Genomic DNA, 12373 nt, shown 5'->3' with positions numbered 1-12373 from the left:
TACAACTTTGATTGTCTTATTAACTAATATGGTAAATCATATAAAACATAAGCAATTCCAACAAAATGAAGATATATGAAAAAAATTAACAATTTAGATTAAACATTTAAAATATCATATTAGATCATTTATCACAGGAAGACAATTTGTATGACAACCAATGTTGAGCAGTACAGTGATACGTGTGACATATTTTGACCACCATACTTTCTGATACTTATATATTTGTACATCTAACTCAGAGTTTTTGATGAGTTTTTGGTGAGGTTTTTTTTCGTTGCTTTTTTTCGAAAAAAAAAAAAGGCAGGTAACCTATTTTCATAATGGAAGCGGAAATTCTACGACATCAAAAAAATCACCAAAAGCTCATTGTGAGAACGTACCCATAGAGCAATATGAGCAGTGATAATATTTGACTCCTAAAATTTGTTAAATTGCATACCTTTCATTTATTATAATTAAATATCCAATCACGACAATTATCGATATTGATAAACAATTATATATTAAATATCCAATCACGACAATTATTGATATTGAAAAACAATTATATATTTTTTATCTGTTTGTACTTTTAAATAATAAAAAAATGACATAAAAATATAAATTATGAAAATATACATTTTATTGGATTAGACAAAAACAAATTTGATATTTGTTACATGTGGTTCATCGGTTCTCAAATCTGCTTACATTTGCTGTGCGAAAATGAGCAAATACACATATATTAAAAAAGCATTCTGTAAATATATATATAGAAAAAGTCAATGAAAATAAGTGAGCTCTAAATTGCAATATGTAATATGGGAAATCTACAAACTTTTTTTTGCAAATACTAATATAGATATCAATGTACTGATGAAAAAAAATCCCAGCCATCAATGAGTTCTGCACCTTTATTCCTTGTGCTTCTTTTAACTAATCAATATTTATGGGCCGAAATATAAGTTGGTCTGAAATGAATCACATGGCATTTGGAGTGCTAACTTCTTGTGTTTTATTATTTTCCTAACAGGTCTCTTCCTTGGCCCTCTATTCCCTCCCCTTCAAAAACACAAAAGCAATTAACAAATAACCTGTTTTAACCCTGGACATCTGCCTGCTAGATTTTAGGCCTAATTCCCCCTTTTTTGTCCTCGTCAAGAGCTTGTGAATAGTGTCAGGTCCGGATTTAAGGCAGAGTTCCCAGCTCAGGCTGTGCAAGTTGTCTTTAGCTTTTATTCCTAGAACAAAAGCACTAACAGGTTGGACAAAGAAGGTTTTTCTGTTCCAGAGGAGAGAAACTCATGTTTAGACCCCAGGCAACCAAGTTAGGCTCTTTTGGCTTCCATTCTCCTTCCATACAAGGGCAAAAGGAGTCTTGAAGAATGCGTGTATTCTGCTGGTGTCCCATTCAGATCTCCCCCTGGGAAGTCACACCTTGAGCTGTCATCAGCTGCAGATATGCAGGCCTCTTGAGACTGTCCTGAAACCTGGGTGCAATGATAAACAATACACTGAAATAGCTTCTAATTAAAGAACCTCGGGAAACATCATTATTTATTTGATTGCATGGTTAATCCATCTTTTCCAAGATCCTATCATGAGACCAAACCAAATTGTGTGCTGCCCTCAAACACATTCTTTGTAGAATATACTAAAAACACCATCATACTGCGACACATGTACCAAAATGTATCGGGTAGGTCCTATTCTATATAATATTGTGGCCTCCAGCATGCCTCCTGGAGGAAGGGTGCATGCAAAAGAGATCCTCTTATTGTGGCTATAAAAATCGAGTACTAAGTGTATTAAAGATCCTATTAATGTGTTTTCTAAGACCTGATTTAGACATCCTTGATTTTTTTACACTTGCAAAAAAATGGTCAGGTTTTCATCAATGTTTGGTCAATGTGTCAGTTTTTACCATCAGTTTTTTATTATTGATTTTCTCATACATTCCAATTTCCATTTGATTGTTTTCATTTTTTTCCTCCCCTTCTTCGAAAAGCCATAACTTTTTTTTATTTTTCAGTCCACATATGAGGGCTGATTTTTTGAGGGACAAGTTGTACTTTTAAATGACACCATTGATTTTACCATATAATGCTATGGAAAGCAGAGAAAAAAAATCAAATTACATCAAAATTGCAAAAATAAATTTAAATCCACAATTAATTTTGTTTTCATTAAATTTCCCATGTTCACTCTACGGTAGAATTGACTGGGAAAATATGATTCTCTAGGTCACTATAATTACACAAAAATAAAAAATAAAATGTTTGTCTTTTTGCGAGACCCGTAATGTTTTCAAATTTTGGAATATGGAGCTGTGTGAGGGATGACTTTTTCATTGATACCATCTTGGAGTAGATACAATGTTTTGATCGCCTCTTGTTGCATTTTATTACAGTGTTGCAGCAGCCAAAAAAACGTAATTCTGGCATTTCAATATTTTTCTCATTATGCCCTTTACCGATCAGGTTAATTAATTTTATATTTTGATAGATCAGACTTTTACGGATGTAGCGATACCAAATATGTTTATGTTTGTTTTTATTTGTTTTTTAATGCGGAAAAAGGGGTTGATTTGAACTTTTACATTTTTTATGTTTGATTTTTTTTTTTATTTCATTTTTTACTGTATTTAATAGTCGCCTTATTGGACATTGAACCTGCGATTGTCTGATCACTTCTATGAATATCGAAAATCATGGTTTCCTATTAACATCAACTACAAGTTGGCTTTCGCAGGAGTACTGTAATGACGGGCACAGGGGTATTCAGCAGACCCCCAGCAATCATGGCAACAACTTGGTATCCTGTGATCACGTCATGGGCTCACCAATGGAAATAGGGAATAATCCACCCCCTGCTGGAGTGCAATAAATGGCATTGAAAAGGTTCACAGCCGCAAGTGGAGCTTCGCTCTACCTGTGGCTGTTAAAAGCAGATGTTGGCTGAATAATTCAGCCATCATCATACTGGGAAAGATGCAGGCTCACATCAAAGTCATGGACAAAACATATGACATACAGAGGCATGTAAATTTTTGGGAACCCCTGGTCAAAATTACTGTTATTGTGAACAGATAAGAAAGTTGAAGATGAAATAATCTCTAAAAGGACTAAAGTTAAAGATGACACATTTCCTTTCTAAAAAATCTTTACATTTTAAAAATTACAAAAAGGAAAATGGACAAATGCAAAAGTTTGGGCACCCTGCATGGTTAGTACCTAGTAGCACCACCTTTTGTAAATACCACAGTTTGTAAATGCTTTTAGTTGCTAACCAAGGGTCTTTCAATTCTTGCCTGAGGGATTTTCATCCATTCTTCCTTGGAAATTTCTTCCAGCTCTAGGAGATTCCTGGGTCGTCTTGCACGCCCTGCTATTTTGAGATCTAGCCACAGATTTTCAATGATGATCAGATCAGGGGACGGTGAGGGTCATTGTTAAACCTTCAGCTTGTGCCTATTGTTTATCCATTTGTAGAAGCCATCCTCTGATCAACTTCAGCTTTTTGTTTACACATGATGTTATGTTTGCATCAAGAATTTGTTGAAATTTCATTAAATAAATTATTCTTTCTACCTGTGAAATGTACTCCATTCCATTAGCTGCAACACATCCCAAAGTGTGATTGATCAACCTCTATGCCTAATGGTTGGCGAGATGTTCTTTTCCTGAAATTATGTGCCCTTTTATCTCTACACATACCTTTGATCATTATGGCCAAAGAGTACTATCTTAACCTCATCAGTCAGCAGGACTTGTTTCCAAAAAGCATCAGGCTTGTTTAGATGTTCTTTTGCATAACGAATTTTATGGGGATGACGCAGGAGAGATTTTCTGCTAATGACTCTTCCATGAAGGCCATATTATAGCATGTGTCTCTGAATGGTATGCAAATTGCCTCTTTAGAGAAAAAGAGGACTTAAACTCTATAGCGCCACCTGTTGGAAGTAGCGATCCTACAAGTCACAATCAACTCTTTAACGAGTCGTGCAATATGACTTAGGATAAAAGCCAAATTAGTATCTCAATTCGCAGACACGGTGTTTCGGGCTGTTGGCCCTCGTCAGTGCGAAGCATGAGAACTAATTTGGCTAGGTGAGAGGCTCTGGACTGGGGTCTAAGGGGTATCGTTCTCTGAATGATAGAACATTGTACCACACCTCCATAGTCTGCTAAATCTTTCTGAACGTCTTTTGCAGTCAAATTGGTGTTCTTATTTGCTTCTCTAGCAATCCTGTGAGCAGCTCACTTAAATTTTGCTTGGTCTTCCTGACCTTATCTTGACTTTCACTGTTCCTGTTAACTGTCATTTCTTTTAATTACATTTCAAACTGAGGAAATGGCAACTTGAAAATGCATTGCTATCTTCATATAGCCTTCTCCTACTTTGTTGGCCTCCATCCTTTTTGTTTCCAGAGTACTGGTCAGCTGCTTAGAAGAAAAATCCATGGCTGCTGTTTTTGACATAAGGTTAGAGGAGGCTGGGTTTTTCTAAAGCTGGGAAATTTGCATCACCTGGCCTTTCCTAGTAATGATAGTGAACGAGCAATATCCCTAATATTTTCAGACCTAATAATTAAGGTCTGAAATCTTGGTCAAAGTTATGTGAGCACACTAACCTCCAAGGGTACCCGAACTTTTTCATCAGCCCATTTTATTTTCTGTAAATTTTAAAATCTAAAAAAAGACATTTTTTTTTTTTACATACAATACAAAGGAAATGTGTAATCTTTAACTTTAAGCCTTTTAGAGATCATTTAATCATGAACTTGCTTAACTGTTCACAATAACAGTCATTTTAACCAGAGTTGCCCAACCTTTTACATGCCACTGTAACTCTCTGCCATATGTCGGTAAGGGGTTATTCATGGACAGCATACAAACTGTGCACTGATGCCAACCGAGTGCTGTCTGTGATTTTCATGGACCTATAGACTGGTATGGATAATTTTTAGCCAGGACTCACGGTCCACAAAAAAAAAAAACATATGACATATGAATAGCACCAAAGTCTTTAATGGTTAAGTGCTTCATCCGTGAGAAACACTGATAGAACATATATGTAAAAATGGACAAGCGTCCTACAGCATTATATATTTCAAGCCAAACCCAGTAACTAAGGATGATCATTGCCTCAATGGTCCCACAATGGTGCAGGCAAATGTTTAAATTATTAGGAAAAGAAATCTGAAAATATGTTAAAATGTGTTGTTGTTTTTTTTGCTGTTGCTAATTGTGTGATAATATCATGTATTTGGTGTCCTGATGGAGCTTTTCCAGTGAAGTGCATTCACACATTGGATTTTTTTCAGTAAGGAAGCAAATGTGTGTGAAATTTCCTGCATTGTTACAATTGTTTCTTTATTTTCAGAGGTGATCTGTTAACTTGATACAATTCTGCAAATGTTTTTTAACAAATACTTTTACATCCAGGGCTACATTTAAAGACCATGTATTTATTCAAGTGTTAGTATATTAACTACTTGCCCAAGAAAGAGCTATGCCCAGACATCGCTCATTAAATGCCATACTTGCATACACGTACAAGTCAATTCTTAAATATTTATATTATTAATATGTCAATTATGTTATATACAGTTTAAAAAATGCAGGACTGATACAAAAAGAACTCAGGACATTGTAGAACGTTCATTATACATAGAATAAGGTACCTCACATGTAAAGCGCCATGGAATAAACGGCGCTATAATAATAAATAATAATAATAACTTTGCTAAAACTATATTAATCCTTTATAAGGCCAGGAGTAGACAGCTGCAGTACAGCCACATCCCTTGGTGCTTCTACTTAAAGCCTGCAAAAAGCATGAATATAGTGCCATTGGAAAGATCTGTTATTAACCCCTATAAAACCCTAACCACGCCCTCTTAAACCCTTCCTAACAGCGGAGGTTGGCACCCTAGCTTGTACGCAAAATTAGCGCCCCGCTCACTGATGGCTGACCCTAGATGCACCCTAATAAATCCCTAAATAGATGTAGGGTGCACTAGGTTGTTAACAACCCTTTTCAACAGATAACAAAATGCCGTGGTGAAAAACAAGAAAAAGAAACAAAAGAAGGAGGGGTGTAATCCTGATCAAGTATTACATATACATATACACCTGCTCCAGATCAGGAATCCTGCAATAATCCAAAAGCACACAAATAAGAAAACATAAAATAATCGGCCGGATTTCCGAATACTTAAGGGATAGGGGGTGTCACAAAAAAGCCTTAATGTAATAAACCCTACACTAACCCTGATCAAAGTTGCCCCTACCTGGCTGCGGAGGTTGGCACCCTAGAACCCAGTTACGCAAATTGGCACCCCCGATCTCGTCAGCTCACCCTCACTTTCCCTTTTTATTCACCCTCTCTAAGATAAGATAGTATAGGCAAGAGGGGGACACCAAAAGTGTAGGGGAGACTCTAGATGAGTGATAGGGACAAGAAATTAAACCAAGACACCACACTTAAGTCATAATATATTTAGGGATAGTCCCTTATTAAAGTCAACTCTGTATGCAAAATGTGGCATAGATGATATTATTTGAACCCACAAAAGAATAATACAGTTACTGTAATGATAGATTATAGGTCAGACCATCCCAATCATTAAAATCAAAATAACTCCACCAGGAGATCAACAACAACCACAGCTTGATATAACGGCAGGGGTAGGATTAGTCAGACCCCTACACATCAATGGCATAATCATATGCCCTAGGGACAATCAAAAAACACCATTCCCTCAGATACTTTACTAGACTGTCCCCAACAGAAAAAATGGTGGAGTCTTATCTGAAATCCGAATGGTGTATGAATGCCTCAACCCGTTTCCCTTCCATCATAAAAATTCATCAGGAGGCTGATGGTTGGGCCGATGCCAAACGATAAAGAGACAACCGGCCCTTAAGACATCCTCGTTGCAGGTGTCTTGGACTGGTCGCTCACTCTCAATTCTTTGGTAAAATCTGTAAAATCCGTATTCAGTAAAGACAGATTTCCCCATTACTGAGATAGGAGAGGACAGTTGGCGCTTTTAGAATTCTATGGAGGGAGGAGTTAAAAGCAGAGACCTGATACTTTAAGTTCCATAGAATGTTACGAGCAGAAATAGGAAAATTGGTGTTGACTGAAGACAAATTTTACCTATGAATTGAGAATTTCGAGACTGAAAAATCAGACCAAAAGGAGAAAGAAGCAGATTTCTCTAATGAGATATATTACAAAGATATATATTACAAAAAATTAAAGCAACGGTTACTCTTTAGGCAGTTTGTGGTTCCATTGATGATAGTTCAGCTTAGTAAAAACTAAAAGCTGCAACATGTCAATTTCTCTTGCGGTTACACTGAGTTTTCTGTGCGGATTTTCTCCATAGACTTGCAATAGACACAGAAAGGTGAAAAAACACATATGGGATATTGGTGCATTTGTGTTGCAGAAATTGACTAAAAGATTAATGTAATCAAAGCCAAATACTAAAATGTATAGAAAAAAAACAAAGAAGCTTTATTTAGAACTTTATTTAGAACTGGGGGACTTCGTATCTGGTGTTTTTATATCATTTTATATAATTTTAATTCTGAACTTTTGTTTTGGTGTAATTTTTTCCTGTCTGTGCAGATTTAGAATTTTTGCATTTGGACATTGCTGTATCTTTCCAAATATGAAAACGGTGTGACCAGCCTCTATTGCATTAGGAACTCGCCCTGTCTATTTTGGCTTTACAGTTGTTGTTCTTCAGGTAATTTATTTTATTTTTTTTTTACAATTAAGGAAAACAAAAATTACCACTTGTGCAATTTTTTCGCCTAAACTAAAAAATCCACCACAATTGAGCAATTCATACAGACTACACAACAATGTATTGATTCAATTGTAAGATATCAACAATGAAATGAAATCATTTCATCTGACATCTGACAGTCCAGAAAATCTGAATGTCCAAACCAACCCACGGAGACTGATTAAGTCATACAACATAATGTATCTGGACATTTCATATTTTGTCTTCCCAGAGGTTCTCTGCTAGAATTTCTTGGAATAATTTATATGTCAACTTCCAGGTTTTGCAGATATAATTGATTTTCTTTTTATCTACTCAGTTGTGTTATGTTCAGTACTTTGTACTATTTTGATCTCTTCCAATTTCATTAATTATGATTTATTTCAATTTGTCTTGTCTTTTACTATTTCTCAGTTTAAGGCCTCGTTCAGATCCGTTTTTTCTCGTTCGTGTTCTACCCATGTTTTTCACAGACAGAACACACGTTCCCTATATCCCATGGGGCTATTCACATATCCATGTGTTTTTTTTTTTTGTTTATTTGTTTGTTTGTTTTTACAGACCCGATGTCCTCAAGAAAACAAAAAAAAATGTCCATTTTTACACCAATCCAAGATGATGAGTCCAGGAAAATTTCAAACACCAAAGACAGCCTGATTTTCAACGACTGCTAAGAAAAGCTTGAGAAATCAAATTTTAGAGGGGTTTTTTTTTGTTTTTTTGCATATGGGAAAAAGACTTGAAAATCTGATCTGGTACACTGAGGAAAATTGGTGTTTTCACACTTAAAAGAAAAACATCGACGTGTAAATGCATTTCTTTATTTTATTGCAGGTATCCACACCAAAATATTCTTTGGAATTTTTTATGCATTTTCCTCTTTGTTTAATGCATTTGTTTTACTTTTTTATGCTTTTTTTTTTAGTACAGAAAAGCTTTGATTCTTCACTTAAAAATGCAACTGCATTTTTTTCACGCCTTTTTTATTTATTTATTTAGTTTGTTTTTTTTCTTGCTCCCAATAAAAGCCTAGAGAGAGAAAAAGGGCACCGAAAAAATTCGCCATTTCGACAGCGCCAATAAATGCCCAGTGGACACAAGTTTTCACGGAATCGCATCCACTTTGCTTAGACTGTTAAACACCGAAGATTTTCTGCGGTAAAAAAAAAAAAAAAAGCAATTCCATTCCGTCAAAGTTTTCCTTCACATAGAGCATTGAATAATTCATTTTCACAGCATTTTGCCTAGCAAGAAATGTTACATCCAGAAATCAGCTGTAAGTTAATGAGCAAATATAAATGACGCTACAAATAGGACTTTTTTGTCTTTTTTTTCACTCATTTTTGGTTAATTTTATCTGATTTTATGCACCTCCATGGGGAAAAAAATAAGTTTTAAAAATTCCACGCAAAAAATAAAAATAGTTTATGGTGTTTTTATAAAAAAAGAAAAAAAAAGAGTGAAAGAATTAACTTAAAAAAAAAAGAAACTACAAGATTTTTACCATTAAGTATTATCTAACCTAAGATTTATCTGAAATATTCAGAGCCACAAAGTGTATAAAATTAGTCTACGTGTAATGATTTTCCATGCGTCTCGCACCGTCTGTAGATAATCTACTTAATTGCAGGAAAATGCCATTATATTTAGTAACACGTCGCTTGTGGGAAAGATCTGAAAAATGAATACAAACCTTTTAAGCTAAAGGTCCATTGGTTAAATAAATAAATCCACAAAAAGCGGTCACATTTGGATGTAAATTTCCTGCTATCGGCAAAGGGGGCCACAGACTCTTCAAACAAACAATGTTCTGAGATGAAAAATTAGGTTTTATTTGCCTTCATTGTGCAGAGTAAGAAGCCCTTACACATTCATACCTAGGCTGGAAAGAGTAAGGCACGGGGCTCCTCTAGGCTCCGACTCTTCCATGTCTATCCACAGTATGGGACCATTTCTGAGGACCTAGGAAAATGAGGTGGCAGTTACAAGTCATTACAATGATGGCCTGATAAATTTGTTCCATGTCCAAATAATTGGTTTTATAAAATCTCTATTTGGTATATGTCAATATTATCTTGGGAACATGCCCGATATTTATCCTGATAATGCACTGGACAGACCTAACGACTTCAGCAAAGAATAGATCAGATCCAGGGACTCTGTCATGGGGGTATTCACTACTCCCTAAAAGGTGTCCTCCAAGTTTAAGCCTCATTCCTAAACCTATTCATACGGAGGGTTTCTCCCATGCTGTGCCTATGGGAAAAATCCCTGCTGAATGGCCATCAACTGGCAGCAGATTCTATATCTCCAGGCACTGTTCTTACACTCACAGGCTCAGGATGGGGAGAATTGGGATTATTATTAGGTTTGCCTCTTGCTTCTCTTTGTAGGCTCGGCTCTATCTGGCTCTAATGACGGTGGGGCAAAAATCATACTGGCTACAATAACACAAGAAATGGGGAATTAAGGGAAGGAGATGACAAATTAGCACTGACCATCGGCAGTAAATGCATTAAACAGATCTGCTGGGATAGATAGATAGATAGATAGATAGATAGATAGATAGATAGATAGATAGATAGATAGATAGATAGATAGATATGGGATAGATAGATAGATAGATAGATAGATAGATAGATAGATAGATATGGGATAGATAGATAGATAGATAGATAGATAGATAATAGATGGATAGATAGATAGATAGATAGATAGATAGATAGATATCCATGTATTATCTATCTATCCCATATCTATCTATCTATTATCTATTATCTATTATCTATCTATCTATCTATCTATCTATATATCTATCTATTATCTATCTATCTATTATCTATCTATCCCATATCTATCTATCTATTATCTATTATCTATTATCTATCTATCTATCTATCTATTATCTATCTATCTATCTATCTATCTATCTATCTATCTATCCTTAAACATCTTGGTTCTTATCACCTGTATTCACGTAAGACGTCACTTTAGGCATGGAAGAGATATTTTACCTTTTGCACATTACATATAGTATAATGACCTCTCGCACACCGACATTGTACCCGGGCTGCTCCTTTCCAGCAGAAGGACAGGTGGTTGGTCACTTTGGTCATTTTTTCTTTTTCTTTAGGTCATCTGATATTACATAAATATATCTGGAAAGTTTCTGAAAAGCAGCAGAAAGAGAGAAGAAAGTGACAAGTAATTACAAGGACAGAGCAAATGTATTGCCATAAGATCCAAGGTGCAGTCAGCTCAGATACTACTGTAATGACCTACCAATCTTTGGGCAGTGCGACTTTCCCCCAGACAGGTACAAGCAAGGGGGCGCATAATAGGGGGTTTAGATGCAGCGTCTAAAAAACTGGATGGACCCTGCACAATGCATGTATTATAAATCTCTGCCTCTTTTATTTAGCCTAAATGAATCTTCATTGTTTTTTCAAAGAGAACGTCTAATTTCAGTTATTCCAAAGTAAAACAATAAAAAAAACAAGCAAATCACAACATGAAATGATGAATATGTGGCAAGGCTCAGCATTTATCTGGAACAAAAAAGATGCAGGAAGCCATGTTTGTTTAGGAGATGCACAAAGCACAATCGTGTATCCGCAGGTCCCATCATCTGCAGCTCTTTATCGTAACTGTCTCTTGTTTGGAGAAGTTGATTTATGAAATACATTTATTTAGCAAATGAGATGACGACGCCCGCAGCCAAATCACATGTGCAGGGGTGTAATTATTAGCAAACATCCCATCATTACACTGCAGATATAGACAAATTACCCTGCACAGCCCTCCTTCCCAGCACACAAACAAACAAACATACACTCACATACTGAGGGGTCTACATACACCTACCTGCCCTACACAGCACAACATGTACATTCCTGCCCTACACAGCACAGCATGTACATGTCTGCCCTACACAGCGCAGCATGTACATACCTGCCCTACACAGCACAGCATGTACATACCTGCCCTACACAGCACAGCATGTACATTCCTGCCCTACACAGCACAGCATGTACATACCTGCCCTACACAGCGCAGCATGTACATACCTGCCCTACACAGCACAGCATGTACATTCCTGCCCTACACAGCACAGCATGTACATTCCTGCCCTACACAGCACAGCATGTACATTCCTGCCCTACACAGCACAGCATGTACATACCTGCCCTACACAGCACAGCATGTACATTCCTGCCCTACACAGCACAGCATGTACATACCTGCCCTACACAGCACAGCATGTACATTCCTGCCCTACACAGCACAGCATGTACATACCTGCCCTACACAGCACAGCATGTACATTCCTGCCCTACACAGCACAGCATGCACATACCTGCCCTACACAGCACAGCATGTACATTCCTGCCCTACACAGCACAGCATGTACATACCTGCCCTACACAGCACAGCATGTACATACCTGCCCTACACAGCACAGCATGTACATTCCTGCCCTACACAGCACAGCATGTACATACCTGCCCTACACAGCACAGCATGTACATTCCTGCCCTACACAGCACAGCATGCACATACCTGCCCTACACAGCACAGCATGTA

General features: G+C 36.7%; 1 long non-coding RNA gene across 2 annotated transcripts in view; it reads right to left on the bottom strand.

The window, feature by feature from the left end:
- Positions 1 to 576: 576 nt before the first annotated feature.
- LOC138658039 (uncharacterized) overlaps positions 577 to 12373 on the bottom strand; it is a 97839-nt gene continuing 86042 nt past the window's right edge. For both annotated transcript variants that reach the window (XR_011317308.1, XR_011317307.1), the window contains 3 exons: positions 10855 to 10958; positions 9667 to 9751; positions 577 to 1472 (listed from right to left, as the gene is read on the bottom strand). This is a non-coding gene — a long non-coding RNA (uncharacterized lncRNA). The remainder of the gene's footprint in view (positions 1473 to 9666; positions 9752 to 10854; positions 10959 to 12373) is intronic.

Source organism: Ranitomeya imitator, chromosome 1, assembly GCF_032444005.1.
Source record: "Ranitomeya imitator isolate aRanImi1 chromosome 1, aRanImi1.pri, whole genome shotgun sequence".
NCBI lineage: Eukaryota > Metazoa > Chordata > Amphibia > Anura > Dendrobatidae > Ranitomeya > Ranitomeya imitator.
Note: the sequence above shows the minus strand (reverse complement) of the source record. Positions and strands in the feature narration are given on the sequence as shown.